Source organism: Neoarius graeffei, chromosome 5, assembly GCF_027579695.1.
Source record: "Neoarius graeffei isolate fNeoGra1 chromosome 5, fNeoGra1.pri, whole genome shotgun sequence".
NCBI classification, from domain to species: domain Eukaryota; kingdom Metazoa; phylum Chordata; class Actinopteri; order Siluriformes; family Ariidae; genus Neoarius; species Neoarius graeffei.
Genome location: NC_083573.1, coordinates 115094958 through 115110556, shown reverse-complemented (window position 1 = coordinate 115110556; position 15599 = coordinate 115094958).

Sequence of the window (15599 nt, the reverse complement as noted above, 5' to 3'; positions counted from 1 at the left end):
AAGGACCTACGGCTTCGCGGACACCTCAGCCACGATCGGGGACCCCGAGTTAGGGTGTGTGACGATTTTGAAGCAGCGGGGACATTCGGGTTATTTTTCACGAATATTTTTACACTTTTTTTCTGACCTGTGACCTTTGGGTGTATCTCAGGACAGGAAGGTGCTAGAGACTCGGTTCAAAGTCAGGCGCGCTCAGTGCCCTCGATTTAGGGGGGGTAGACTCGATTCCGGGTCAATACCACCTTTTCCTGATTTTTTTGTGAATATTTCCAACAATTTTTACGAGGCCTTTGGCCGAGTGCGTTTCGGGCCGCCGTTCCGGACAGGAAGGTCGTACGGACGTCAGACGAGTATCCCCCGTATCGTCTCGCTTAGGGCTATCTACCGATAGGGGCGCGAGGCCCTAGCCCGAAAAGGCGGGCCGTGATTGGACGAAATCAAAATTCCAACCGGCAAGTCTAAGCGATGGGGTCGGGTTAGGACTCGTTCCGGAAATCAAGTCCAAAGTCCTAACCGAGTGATTTCCAGAGTCATTTCCCCCACTTGAAAGTCAGAAAAGTCATTTCTGATGGGCTATTGTGTTTCACCATCCCATATAAGCCCTGGGAGTGGGGGGAAAAAAAATAAAAAATTTTGGATGATTTTAGGCCCACGGTGTCGAGTAAGGGTATTACGCCTTGGACGTAGGGTCTGGCGACGAGGCCGATTTTTTTTTTTTTCAAAAATCCGTTAAATATGGTTACCCTGAGCCCCACGCATCCTCTTTGTACACATACAACTTTCAGCCTGCAAAAGGGCTTGCTCTGAAGTGAAGGAGTCAGGGTTAGCGGGTTAGGGAAATAGACTTCATTTCCGGAATTAGGCCTGTTGACAGTATCCTATTCCCGGAACGAGGCCTAACCTTTCAAATACATTTTTTAAAAATCATGTATCCAAAATAGGTAGACTCCAAATGGGCTGAAACATGCTCCTAACACCTTCCCCTGGGAAGTTCTTTGGCAAGTGGGACTTGGGAGGTTTTAACTACCGGCCTTCCATTGAAATGAACGGGTTAGTGTTTGTTTTTGAATAACTCTGAAACTAAAGGTCCTACGGCTTCGCGGACACCTCGGCCACGATCGGGGACCCCGAGTTAGGGGGTGGGACGAATCTGAAACCGCGGGGACATTCGGGTAATTTTTCACGAATATTTTTACACTTTTTTTCTGACCTGTGAGCTTTGGGCGTATCTCGGGACAGGAAGGTGCTAGACACTCGGTTCCGAGTCAGGCGCGCTCGGCGCCCTCGATTTAGGGGGGGTAGACCAGATTCCAGGTCGATGGCACCTCTTCCTGATTTTTTTGTGAATATTTCTGACTATTTTTACGAGGCCTTCGGCCTAGTGCGTTTCGGGCCGCCATTCCGGACGGGAAGGTCGTACGGACGTCGGACGAGTATCCCCCGTTCCGTCTCGCTCGGGGCTATCTACCGATGGGGGCGCGAGGCCCTAGCCCGAAAAGGCGGTCCGTGATCGGACGAAATCAAAATTCCAACCGGCAAGTCTAAGCGATGGGGTCGGGTTAGGACTCGTTCCGGAAATCAAGTCCAAAGTCCTAACCGAGTGATTTCCAGAGCCATTTCACCCACTTGAAAGTCAGAAAAGTCATTTCTGATGGGCTATTGTGTTTCAGCATCCCATATAAGCCCTGGGAGTGGGGGGAAAAAAAATAAAAAATTTTGGATGATTTTAGGCCCACGGTGTCGAGTAAGGGTATTAGGCCTTGGACGTAGGGTCTGGCGACGAGGCCGATTTTTTTTTTCAAAAATCCGTTAAATACGGTTACCCTGAGCCCCACGCATCCTCTTTGTACACATACAACTGTCAGCCTGCAAAAGGGCTCACTCTGAAGTGAAGGAATCAGTGTTAGCGGGTTAGGGAAATAGACTTCATTTCCGGAACGAATCCTAACCTAACTCATTGCTTAGACATTGCCGGTTGGAATTTCATTTTCCCTCCAAAAACGGTCGATTTTTTTGGGCCTGGGTTTTGCGCCTTTGGGTATCGGTAGAGAGCCGGGTCTGTGCGGCCCTACGGTAAAAGTTTTCTCGGGTGTCTTTCGTGGACCGAGTTATGGGCCTTTTTTGGAATGATTTTGAATTGAATTTTGAAACGAATGGGTTAGGGTTTGTTTTCGAATAACTCTGAAACTAAAGGTCCTACGGCTTCGCGGACGTGTCGGCCACGATCGGGGACCCCGATTTAGGGCGCGCGACGATTTTGAAGCCGCCGGGACGTTCGGGTAATTTTTCACGAATATTTTTACACTTTTTTTCCGACCTTTCACCTTCGGGCGTATCTCGGGACGGGAAGGCGCTAGAGACTCGGTTCCGAGTCAGGCGCGCTCGGCGCCCTCGATTTAGGGGGGGTAGACTCGATTCCGGGTCGACGGCACCTCTTCCTGATTTTTTTGTGAATATTTCCGACTATTTTTACGAGGCCTTCGGCCTAGTGCGTTTTGGGCCGCCGTTCCGGACGGGAAGGTCGTACGGACGTCGGACGAGCATCCCCCGTTTCGTCTCGCTCGGGGCTATCTACCGACGGGGGCGCGAGGCCCTAGGCCGAAAAGGCGGGCCGCGATCGGACGAAATCGAAATTCCAACCTGCAAGTCTAAGCGATGGGGTCGGGTTAGGACTCGTTCCGGAAATCGAGTCCAAAGTCCTAACCGAGTGATTTCCAGAGCCGTTTCCCCCACTTGAAAAATAATTTCTGACATCGACCCGTGCGGCTCGATCGGACTCGGTGCGCTATTACGTTGCACGACCCCTTTTTCCCCATTCATTTATATGGGCTTCTTTGGAGATACGTGAGATCTCGCCAGCAGATGGAGGCAAAACACAAGCGATAATACTCTGCCTCTCGACTTCAGTTCCACAGGGAATCTTGGTGTGATTTTCTGGGGTCTCCTCACAGGGCCTGGCTAAGCGCGCTGCATCACTCTCGCGATTTCCCACAGGGGAATTGTCTAGTTATTATTATTCTTATTCTTCTTATTATTTTTTTTTCAAAAATCCATTAAATACGGTTGCCCTGAGCCGCACGCATCCTTTTTTGTAGACATACAACTTTCAGCCTGCAAAAGGGCTCGCTCTGAAGTGAAGGAGTGAGGGTTAGCGGGTTAGGGAAATAGACTTCGTTTCCTTGAATTAGGCCTATTTACTGTATCCTATACCCGGAACGAGGCCTAACCTTTCACAAAAACATTTTTAAAAAAATCATGTCTCCAAAATATGTGCCAAACGCCTCCAAATGGGCTGAAACGTGCTCCTAACACCTTCCCCTGGGAAGTTTTTTGGCAAGTGGGACTTGGCCGTTTCACCCACTTGAAAGTCAGAAAAGTCATTTCTGATGGGATATTGTGTTTCAGCATCCCATATAAGCCCTGGGAGTGGGGGAAAAAAAAAATAAAAGGGTTTCATTTCATCCAAAATCATTTTGGATGATTTTAGGCCCACGGTGTCGAGTAAGGGTATTAGGCCTTGGACGTAGGGTCTGGCGACGAGGCCGATTTTTTTTTTTCAAAAATCCGTTAAATACGGTTACCCTGAGCCCCCACGCATCCTCTTTTCCAACTGTTTTTACGGGCCTTCGGCCTAGGACGTTTCGGGCCGCCGTTCCGGACAGGAAGGTCGTACGGAGGTAGGACGAGTATCCCCCGATTCGTCTCGCTCGGGGCTATCTACCGATACCGCGTTTGTTACGGTTCGACCCCGTTTTAGGGGCGAGACGGTCGGACTTGATTTTTGGAACTCGGACTAGTTTTTTGGAACTCGTTCCCGGTTTCCCAAAAAAACGCTTCGGGGGAGTCGCCCGTGGTCCGGGGGCACGTCCCGTCGTATCGGAATCGAGTTTCGAGCGATATTTCAAAAAAGCGGTCTCGGATCCGGATGTCGGGTCGGGGGGGCGTGGCCTAGGGTCCGGGGGCGTGTCCCAGCCTATCAGAATCGAGTTTGGGGCGAGTTCCAAAAAACCAGTCCCAATTCCAAAAATCGAGTCCGGGGGGCGTGGCCTAGGGTCGGGGGGCGTGTCCCAGCCAATCAGAATCGAGTTTGGGGCGAGTTCCAAAAATCTAGTCCCAAGTCCAAAAATCGAGTCCGGGGGGCGTGGCCTAGGGTCGGGGGGCGTGTCCCAGCCAATCAGAATTGAGTTTGGGGCAAGTTCCAAAAAACCAGTCCCAATTCCAAAAATCGAGTCCGGGGGGCGTGGCCTAGGGTCGGGGGGCGTGTCCCAGCCAATCAGAATCGAGTTTGGGGCAAGTTCCAAAAAACTAGTCCCAATTCCAAAAATCGAGTCCGGGGGGCGTGGCCTAGGGTCGGGGGGCGTGTCCCAGCCAATCAGAATCAGGTTTGGGGCAAGTTCCAAAAAACTAGTCCCAATTCCAAAAATCAAGTCTGGGGGGCGTGGCCTAGGGTCCCGGGGGGGTCCGCAGCCAATCAGAATCGAGTTTGGGGCAAGTTCCAAAAAACTAGTCTGGAGTCCAGAAAACAAGTCTCTAGTGTTAGAGCGCCACCTAGAGTCCAATATGCCCTCGGCCTAGCCGACTAAGCTAAGCTATCCCAATTCCACAAACTGTGTTCTTGGATTCCAACTTGCCATTACCGATGAATGGTCGCAGTCTGTCGTGACCGGTCACGACGAAAAAATTCCAACTCCACAGTCCCCGCAATGGGGCCGGTTCCACAAATCAAGTCTATTTGCCTAACCCTAACCCTAACCCTAACCCTAACCCTAACCCTAACCCTAACCCTAACCCTAACCCTAACCCTAACCCTAACCCTAACCCTAACCCTAACCCTAACCCTAACCCTAACCCTAACCCTAACCCTAACCCTAACCCTAACCCTAACCCTAACCCTAACCCTAACCCTAACCCTAACCCTAACCCTAACCCTAACCCTAACCCTAACCCTAACCCTAACCCTAACCCTAACCCTAACCCTAACCCTAACCCTAACCCTAACCCTAACCCTAACCCTAACCCTAACCCTAACCCTAACCCTAACCCTAACCCTAACCCTAACCCTAACCCTAACCCTAACCCTAACCCTAACCCTAACCCTAACCCTAACCCTAACCCTAACCCTAACCCTAACCCTAACCCTAACCCTAACCCTAACCCTAACCCTAACCCTAATTAGGCGGAGATAGGACAATAGACTCTTAAGGTGGAATTGGATTCCACAAATCGAGTCCGAAATTCCGAAAAGCCATTAAACGGTTTTCCTGTGGGCTGGGTCGCTTTTTGGGATTTTGCAGAGGGTTATTACAGATTTTATGACACCCTTGGAATTAATTTTGGACCTCCCCACGATTTTATACCGCGATAAACCCCCTTATCCCAAGTTCAGCTGCAGTACCGTTCCATGACACCAGGTGGCTATTTCCCAGACTTGATTTGTGGAATTGGCCCAAAATGGGGAAATTCCACTGCAGGGCCATGCAGACTGGTCTCCCCTGCCGCCCTGCAGGGTCTGTGGCCCAGACTCGACTTTTGGAATTGGGACTATGTTTTTGGAATTGATACCTGGGATCCTGGGGGGAATCTGCAGTCAGGGGCACCTGGGACCTCCCCTGGCCGAGCTATGGGCCTCCAAAGTCGGGCTGGGGCCTCGGACATGACCGCCCGTGCTGGTTCCCTGGGTGGAGGTCAGGGGCATCTGCCTGCCAAGCCTGGGGCTCCTGGGACCTCCCCTGGCCGAGCTATGGGCCTCCAAAGTCGGGCTCGGGCCTTGTGTATAACCGCCACCTGAGTGGAGCCCCACGGGGAATAACGGCCCCTGGCGGGGGGCTGCCCGGGCCTTCGGGTGCTGGTTCCCTGGGGAGAGGTCAGGGGCATCTGCCTGCCAAGTCTGGGGCTCCTGGGACCTCCCCTGGCCGAGATATGGGCCTCCAAAGTCGGGCTCGGGCCTTGTGTATAACCGCCACCTGAGTGGAGCCCCACGGGGAATAACGGCCCCTGTCGGGGGGCTGACCGGGCCTTCGGGTGCTGGTTCCCTGGGGAGAGGTCCCAGGCATCTGCCTGCCAAGTCTGGGGCTCCTGGGACCTCCCCTGGCCGAGATATGGGCCTCCAAAGTCGGGCTCGGGCCTTGTGTATAACCGCCACCTGAGTGGGGCCCCACGGGGAATAACGGCCCCTGGCGGGGTGCTGCCCGGGCCTTCGGGTGCTGGTTCCCTGGGGAGAGGTCCCAGGCATCTGCCTGCCAAGTCTGGGGCTCCTGGGACCTCCCCTGGCCGAGCTATGGGCCTCCAAGTTGGGGCTCGGGCCTTGTGTATAACCGCCACCTGTGTGGAGCCCCACGGGGAATAACGGCCCCTGGCGGGGGGCTGCCCGGGCCTTCGGGTGCTGGTTCCCTGGGGAGAGGTCCCAGGCATCAGCCTGCCGAGTCTGGGGCTCCTGGGACCTCCCCTGGCCGAGCTATGGGCCTCCATGGTCTGGCTGAGGCCTTGTATAAAACAGCCAACTGAGTGGGGCCCCACGGGGGATAGCGTCCCCTGGCTGGGGGCTTCCCGTGCTGGTTCCCTGGGTGGAGGTCAGGGGCATCTGCCTGCCAAGTCTGGGGGTCCTGGGACCTCCCCTGGCCGAGCTAGGGGCCTCCAAGTTGGGGCTTGGGCCTTGTGTATAACCACCACCTGAGTGGAGCCCCACGGGGAATAACGGCCCCTGGCTGGGGGCTGCCCGGGCCTTCCCGTGCTGGTTCCCTGGGGAGAGGTCCCAGGCATCAGCCTGCCAAGTCTGGGGCTCCTGGGACCTCCCCTGGCCGAGTTATGGGCCTCCATGGTCTGGCTCAGGCCTTGTATAAAACAGCCAACTGAGTGGGGCCCCACGGGGGATAGCGTCCCCTGGCTGGGGGCTTCCCATGCTGGTTCCCTGGGTGGAGGTCAGGGGCATCTGCCTGCCAAGTCTGGGGGTCCTGGGAGGTCCCCTGGCCGAGCTAGGGGCCTCCAAGTTGGGGCTTGGGCCTTGTGTATAACCACCACCTGAGTGGAGCCCCACGGGGAATAACGGCCCCTGGCTGGGGGCTGCCCGGGCCTTCCCGTGCTGGTTCCCTGGGGAGAGGTCCCAGGCATCAGCCTGCCAAGTCTGGGGCTCCTGGGACCTCCCCTGGCCGAGCTATGGGCCTCCATGGTCTGGCTGAGGCCTTGTATAAAACAGCCAACTGAGTGGGGCCCCACGGGGGATAGCGTCCCCTGGCTGGGGGCTTCCCATGCTGGTTCCCTGGGTGGAGGTCAGGGGCATCTGCCTGCCAAGTCTGGGGGTCCTGGGACCTCCCCTGGCCGAGCTAGGGGCCTCCAAGTTGGGGCTTGGGCCTTGTCTATAACCACCACCTGTGTGGAGCCCCACGGGGAATAACGGCCCCTGGCTGGGGGCTGCCCGGGCCTTCCCGTGCTGGTTCCCTGGGGAGGGGTCCCAGGCATCAGCCTGCCAAGCCTGGGGCTCCTGGGACCTCTCCTGGCCGAGCTATGGGCCTCCAAGTTGGGGCTTGGGCCTTGTGTATAACCACCACCTGTGTGGAGCCCCACGGGGAATAACGGCCCCTGGCTGGGGGCTGCCCGGGCCTTCCCGTGCTGGTTCCCTGGGTGGAGGTCAGGGGCATCTGCCTGCCAAGCCTGGGGCTCCTGGGACCTCCCCTGGCCGAGCTATGGGCCACCAAGTTGGGGCTTGGGCCTTGTGTATAACCACCACCTGAGTGGAGCCCCACGGGGAATAACGGCCCCTGGCTGGGGGCTGCCCGGGCCTTCCCGTGCTGGTTCCCTGGGTGGAGGTCCCAGGCATCAGCCTGCCAAGCCTGGGGCTCCTGGGACCTCCCCTGGCCGAGCTATGGGCCTCCAAGTTGGGGCTCGGGCCTTGTATCGAACCTCCGACTGAGTGGGGCCCCACGGGGGATAGCGTCCCCTGGCTGGGGGCTTCCCCTGCTGGTTCCCTGGGTGGAGGTCGGGGGCATCTGCCTGTAAAGTCTGGGGGTCCTGGGAGGTCCCCTGGCCGAGCTAGGGGCCTCCAAAATCGGACTGGATATCTGGAATCCTGGTGGAATCTGCAGTCTGGGGCTGCTCAGTTATACCATGGGCAGATATAATATGGGCAGTTATACCATAGACAGTTATACCATGGGATTCAGGCTAGGGCAAAAACTTAGACAGGGTGGATGGACCAGGGACTCTTCCCCCTGTCCATGCCCGATTAGGAGAGCTCTCTGCTGGGAGGAGGGAGACTGCATCCCCCCCTGGAAGTGCTGCTGCGCACCTGGTGCTGCTGAGAGGTGCCATCGGGATACAGGGGATGAGTGGGCCTGGGAACCCATTGAGACTTGATTCATGGAATCCTGGGTCTACCGTCCCCCTGGCTGGGGGCTGCCCGGGCCTTCCCGTGCTGGTTCCCTGGGTGGAGGTCAGGGGCATCTGCCTATGAGGTCTGGGGGTCCTGGGAGGTCCCCTGGCCGAGCTAGGGGCCTCCAAATCGGACTTGATATCTGGAATCCTGGGGGAACCTGCAGTCAGGGGCACCTGGGAGCTCCCCTGGCCGAGCTATGGGCCTCCGAGGGCGGGCTGCTCAGTTATACCATGGGCAGTTATACCATGGAATTCAGACATGGCCAAAATCTTAGACATGGTGGATGGACCAGGGCACTCTTCCCCCTGGCCGTGCCCGAGGAGGAGAGCTCTCTCCTGGGAGGAGGGCGACTGCATCCCCCCCCTGGAAGTGCTGTTGCGCACCTGGTGGTGCTGAGAGGTGCCATCAGGATACAGGTGATGAGTGGGCTTGGGGAACCCACTGAGGCTTAATATCTGGTATCCTGGGGCTGACGTCCCCTGGCTGGGGGCTGCCCGGGCCTTCCCATGCTGGTTCCCTGGGGAGAGGTGAGAGGCATCTGCCTGTAAAGTCTGGGGGTCCTGGGAGGTCCCCTGGCCGAGCTATGGGCCTCCAAAGTCGGACTTGATATCTGGAATCCTGGGGCTGGCATCCCCTGGCTGGGGGCTGCCCGGGCCTTCCTGTGCTGGTTCCCTGGGTGGAGGTCAGGGGCATCTGCCTGCCAAGTCTGGGGGTCCTGGGAGGTCCCCAGGCCGAGCTATGGGCCTCCAAAGTCGGACTTGATATCTGGAATCCTGGGGCTGGCATCCCCTGGCTGGGGGCTGCCCGGGACTTCCTGTGCTGGTTCCCTGGGTGGAGGTCAGGGGCATCTGCCTGCCAAGTCTGGGGGTCCTGGGAGGTCCCCTGGCCGAGCTATGGGCCTCCAAAGTCGGACTTGATATCTGGAATCCTGGGGCTGGCGTCCCCTGGCTGGGGGCTGCCCGGGCCTTCCTGAGCTGGTTCCCTGGGTGGAGGTCAGGGGCATCTGCCTGCCAAGTCTGGGGGTCCTGGGAGGTCCCCTGGCCGAGCTATGGGCCTCCAAAGTCGGACTCGATATCTGGAATCCTGGGGCTGGCGTCCCCTGGCTGGGGGCTGCCCGGGCCTTCCCGTGCTGGTTCCCTGGGTGGAGGTCAGGGGCATCTGCCTGCCAAGTCTGGGGGTCCTGGGAGGTCCCCTGGCCGAGCTATGGGCCTCCAATGTCGGACTTGATATCTGGAATCCTGGGGCTGGCGTCCCCTGGCTGGGGGCTGCCCGGGCCTTCCTGTGCTGGTTCCCTGGGTGGAGGTCAGGGGCATCTGCCTGCCAAGTCTGGGGGTCCTGGGAGGTCCCCTGGCCGAGCTATGGGCCTCCAAAGTCGGACTCGATATCTGGAATCCTGGGGCTGACGTCCCCTGGCTGGGGGCTGCCCGGGCCTTCCCGTGCTGGTTCCCTGGGGAGAGGTGAGAGGCATCTGCCTGTAAAGTCTGGGGGTCCTGGGAGGTCCCCTGGCCGAGCTATGGGCCTCCAAAGTCGGACTTGATATCTGGAATCCTGGGGCTGGCATCCCCTGGCTGGGGGCTGCCCGGGCCTTCCTGTGCTGGTTCCCTGGGTGGAGGTCAGGGGCATCTGCCTGCCAAGTCTGGGGGTCCTGGGAGGTCCCCTGGCCGAGCTATGGGCCTCCAAAGTCGGACTTGATATCTGGAATCCTGGGGCTGGCGTCCCCTGGCTGGGGGCTGCCCGGGCCTTCCTGTGCTGGTTCCCTGGGTGGAGGTCAGGGGCATCTGCCTGCCAAGTCTGGGGGTCCTGGGAGGTCCCCTGGCCGAGCTATGGGCCTCCAAAGTCGGACTCGATATCTGGAATCCTGGGGCTGGCGTCCCCTGGCTGGGGGCTGCCCGGGCCTTCCCGAGCTGGTTCCCTGGGTGGAGGTCAGGGGCATCTGCCTGCCAAGTCTGGGGGTCCTGGGAGGTCCCCTGGCCGAGCTATGGGCCTCCAATGTCGGACTTGATATCTGGAATCCTGGGGCTGGCGTCCCCTGGCTGGGGGCTGCCCGGGCCTTCCTGTGCTGGTTCCCTGGGTGGAGGTCAGGGGCATCTGCCTGCCAAGTCTGGGGGTCCTGGGAGGTCCCCTGGCCGAGCTATGGGCCTCCAAAGTCGGACTCGATATCTGGAATCCTGGGGCTGACGTCCCCTGGCTGGGGGCTGCCCGGGCCTTCCCGTGCTGGTTCCCTGGGGAGAGGTGAGAGGCATCTGCCTGTAAAGTCTGGGGGTCCTGGGAGGTCCCCTGGCCGAGCTATGGGCCTCCAAAGTCGGACTTGATATCTGGAATCCTGGGGCTGGCGTCCCCTGGCTGGGGGCTGCCCGGGCCTTCCTGTGCTGGTTCCCTGGGTGGAGGTCAGGGGCATCTGCCTGCCAAGTCTGGGGGTCCTGGGAGGTCCCCTGGCCGAGCTATGGGCCTCCAATGTCGGACTTGATATCTGGAATCCTGGGGCTGGCGTCCCCTGGCTGGGGGCTGCCCGGGCCTTCCCGTGCTGGTTCCCTGGGTGGAGGTCAGGGGCATCTGCCTGCCAAGTCTGGGGGTCCTGGGAGGTCCCCTGGCCGAGCTATGGGCCTCCAAAGTCGGACTCGATATCTGGAATCCTGGGGCTGACGTCCCCTGGCTGGGGGCTGCCCGGGCCTTCCCATGCTGGTTCCCTGGGGAGAGGTGAGAGGCATCTGCCTGTAAAGTCTGGGGGTCCTGGGAGGTCCCCTGGCCGAGCTATGGGCCTCCAAAGTCGGACTTGATATCTGGAATCCTGGGGCTGGCGTCCCCTGGCTGGGGGCTGCCCGGGCCTTCCTGTGCTGGTTCCCTGGGTGGAGGTCAGGGGCATCTGCCTGCCAAGTCTGGGGGTCCTGGGAGGTCCCCTGGCCGAGCTATGGGCCTCCAAAGTCGGACTCGATATCTGGAATCCTGGGGCTGACGTCCCCTGGCTGGGGGCTGCCCGGGCCTTCCCATGCTGGTTCCCTGGGGAGAGGTGAGAGGCATCTGCCTGTAAAGTCTGGGGGTCCTGGGAGGTCCCCTGGCCGAGCTATGGGCCTCCAAAGTCGGACTCGATATCTGGAATCCTGGGGCTGGCGTCCCCTGGCTGGGGGCTGCCCGGGCCTTCCCGTGCTGGTTCCCTGGGGAGAGGTGAGAGGCATCTGCCTGTAAAGTCTGGGGGTCCTGGGAGGTCCCCTGGCCGAGCTATGGGCCTCCAAATTCGGACTCGATATCTGGAATCCTGGGGCTGGCGTCCCCTGGCTGGGGGCTGCCCGGGCCTTCCCGTGCTGGTTCCCTGGGTGGAGGTCAGGGGCATCTGCCTGCCAAGTCTGGGGGTCCTGGGAGGTCCCCTGGCCGAGCTATGGGCCTCCAAAGTCGGACTTGATATCTGGAATCCTGGGGCTGGCGTCCCCTGGCTGGGGGCTGCCCGGGCCTTCCCATGCTGGTTCCCTGGGGAGAGGTGAGAGGCATCTGCCTGTAAAGTCTGGGGGTCCTGGGAGGTCCCCTGGCCGAGCTATGGGCCTCCAAAGTCGGACTTGATATCTGGAATCCTGGGGCTGGCGTCCCCTGGCTGGGGGCTGCCCGGGCCTTCCCGTGCTGGTTCCCTGGGTGGAGGTCAGGGGCATCTGCCTGCCAAGTCTGGGGGTCCTGGGAGGACCCCTGGCCGAGCTAGGGGCCTCCAAAGTCGGACTCGATATCTGGAATCCTGGGGCTGGCGTCCCCTGGCTGGGGGCTGCCCGGGCCTTCCTGTGCTGGTTCCCTGGGGAGAGGTGAGAGGCATCTGCCTGCCAAGTCTGGGGCTCCTGGGAGCTCCCCTGGCCGAGCTATGGGCCTCCAAATTCGGGCTCGATATCTGGAATCCTGGGGCTAACGTCCCCTGGCTGGGGGCTGCCCCCCGTGCTGGTTCCCTGGGTGGAGGTCCCAGGCATCAGCCTGCCAAGCCTGGGGCTCCTCGGACCTACCCTGGCCGAGCTATGGGCCTCCAGGGGCGGGCTGCTCGGTTATACCATGGGCCAGTGCTACTGCTGAGGTTTACCATGGGCCAGCTCGACTGGCCAGCGGGGCTGAAGGTCCTTAATGCAGGGTGAGGAGGGCTTAAGTGTGGGTGCCCAGGACCGCCTGGTGCACTAGGCGTGGTGGACGGACCAGGGCGCCTCCAAAGTCGGGCTGCTCGGTTATACCATGGGCCAGTGCTACTGCTGAGGTTTACCATGGGCCAGCTCGACTGGCCAGCGGGGCTGAAGGTCCTTAATGCAGGGTGAGGAGGGCTTAAGTGTGGGTGCCCAGGACCGCCTGGTGCACTAGGCGTGGTGGACGGACCAGGGCGCCTCCAAAGTCGGGCTGCTCGGTTATACCATGGGCCAGTGCTACTGCTGAGGTTTACCATGGGCCAGCTCGACTGGCCAGCGGGGCTGAAGGTCCTTAATGCACGGTGAGGAGGGCTTAAGAGTGGGTGCCCAGGACCGCCTGGTGCGCCAGGTTAGGGTTAGCTGCCCGGGACTTCCAGGGGAGCCTGCCCCAGCCCTAAGTGGAGCTCCCCCGCCCTGGGAGTAGGGTTAGCTGCCCGGGACTTCCAGGGGAGCCTGCCCCAGCCCTAAGTGGAGCTCGCCAGCCCTGGGAGTAGGGTTAGCTGCCCGGGACTTCCAGGGGAGCCTGCCCCAGCCCTAAGTGGAGCTCCCCAGCCCTGGGAGTAGGGTTAGCTGCCCGGGACTTCCAGGGGAGCCTGCCCCAGCCCTAAGTGGAGCTCCCCAGCCCTGGGAGTAGGGTTAGCTGCCCGGGACTTCCAGGGGAGCCTGCCCCAGCCCTAAGTGGAGCTCCCCCGCCCTGGGAGTAGGGTTAGCTGCCCGGGACTTCCAGGGGAGCCTGCCCCAGCCCTAAGTGGAGCTCCCCAGCCCTGGGAGTAGGGTTAGCTGCCCGGGACTTCCAGGGGAGCCTGCCCCAGCCCTAAGTGGAGCTCCCCAGCCCTGGGAGTAGGGTTAGCTGCCCGGGACTTCCAGGGGAGCCTGCCCCAGCCCTAAGTGGAGCTCCCCAGCCCTGGGAGTAGGGTTAGCTGCCCGGGACTTCCAGGGGAGCCTGCCCCAGCCCTAAGTGGAGCTCCCCAGCCCTGGGAGTAGGGTTAGCTGCCCGGGACTTCCAGGGGAGCCTGCCCCAGCCCTAAGTGGAGCTCCCCAGCCCTGGGAGTAGGGTTAGCTGCCCGGGACTTCCAGGGGAGCCTGCCCCAGCCCTAAGTGGAGCTCCCCAGCCCTGGGAGTAGGGTTAGCTGCCCGGGACTTCCAGGGGAGCCTGCCCCAGCCCTAAGTGGAGCTCCCCAGCCCTGGGAGTAGGGTTAGCTGCCCGGGACTTCCAGGGGAGCCTGCCCCAGCCCTAAGTGGAGCTCCCCAGCCCTGGGAGTAGGGTTAGCTGCCCGGGACTTCCAGGGGAGCCTACCCCAGCCCTAAGTGGAGCTCCCCAGCCCTGGGAGTAGGGTTAGCTGCCCGGGACTTCCAGGGGAGCCTGCCCCAGCCCTAAGTGGAGCTCCCCAGCCCTGGGAGTAGGGTTAGCTGCCCGGGACTTCCAGGGGAGCCTGCCCCAGCCCTAAGTGGAGCTCCCCCGCCCTGGGAGTATGGTTACCTGCCCGGGACTTCCAGGGGAGGCTGCCCCAGCCCCGAGTGGAGCTCCCCCAGCCTGGGACTTCCAGGGAGGCTGCCCCAGCCCCGAGTGGAGCTCCCCCAGCCTGGGACTTCCAGGGGAGGCTGCCCCAGCCCCGAGTGGAGCTCCCCCAGCCTGGGACTTCCAGGGAGGCTGCCCCAGCCCCGAGTGGAGCTCCCCCAGCCTGGGACTTCCAGGGGAGGCTGCCCCAGCCCTAAGTGGAGCTCCCCAGCCCTGGGAGTAGGGTTAGCTGCCCGGGACTTCCATGGGAGGCTGCCCCAGCCCCGAGTGCTGCTCCCCCAGCCTGGGACTTCCAGGGGAGGCTGCCCCAGCCCCGAGTGGAGCTCCCCCAGCCTGGGACTTCCAGGGGAGGCTGCCCCAGCCCCGAGTGGAGCTCCCCCAGCCTGGGACTTCCAGGGGAGGCTGGCCCAGGGCTCCAGCGGTCTTCCCCAGCCCATCAGAGTCACTTTTGGGGCAATTTCCCAAAAAGTGGTCCCAGTCCAAAAACCAAGTCCCTGGGGCCTGGCCCAGGGCTCCAGGGGCCTTCCCCAGCCCTTCAGGGTCACTTTCTGGGCAAGTTCCAAAAATCAAGTCTGGGTTCCAAAAATCAAGTCCCTGGGGCCTGGCCCAGGGCTCCAGGGGCCTTCCCCAGCCCATCAGAGTCACTTTCTGGGCAAGTTCCAAGAATCAAGTCTGGGTTCCAAAAATCAAGTCCCTGGGGCTCCAGGGGCCTTCCCCAGCCCATCAGAGTCACTTTTGGGGCAAGTTCCAAAAATCAAGTCTGGGTTCCAAAAGTCAAGTCCCTGGGGCCTGGCCCAGGGCTCCAGGGGCCTTCCCCGGCCCATCAGAGTCACTTTCTGGGCAAATTCCAAAAATCGAGTCTGGATTCCAAGAATCGAGTCCCTGGGGAAAAAGGCAATTCTGGGTTCCAGAAGTCATGTCTCCTGTCCCAGCCTACCCCCTAGAGTCCAACAGACCCAGATCCTAGCCGATTATGCTAAGCTAGCCAAATTCCCAGGACTAGATTCTTGGATTCCAACTTGCCATTACGGATGAACGGTTGCAATCCGTTGTGACCGCTCACATCGGTTTGCGTCCAAATCTGCAGTCCCGTCAATGGGGAGCGTTCCACAAATCGAGTCCATTCGCCTAACCCTAACCCTAACCCTAATTAGGCGGAGATAGGACAATAGACTCTTAAGGTGGAATTGGATTCCACAAATCGAGTCCGAAATTCCGAAAAGCCATTAAACGGTTTTCCTGTGGGCTGGGTCGCTTTTTGGGATTTTGCAGAGGGTTATTACAGATTTTATGACACCCTTGGAATTAATTTTGGACCTCCCCACGATTTTATACCGCGATAAACCCCCTTATCCCAAGTTCAGCTGCAGTACCGTTCCATGACACCAGGTGGCTATTTCCCAGACTTGATTTGTGGAATTGGCCCAAAATGGGGAAATTCCACTGCAGGGCCATGCAGACTGGTCTCCCCTGCCGCCCTGCAGGGTCTGTGGCCCAGACTCGACTTTTGGAATTGGGACTATGTTTTTGGAATTGATACCTGGGATCCTGGGGGGAATCTGCAGTCAGG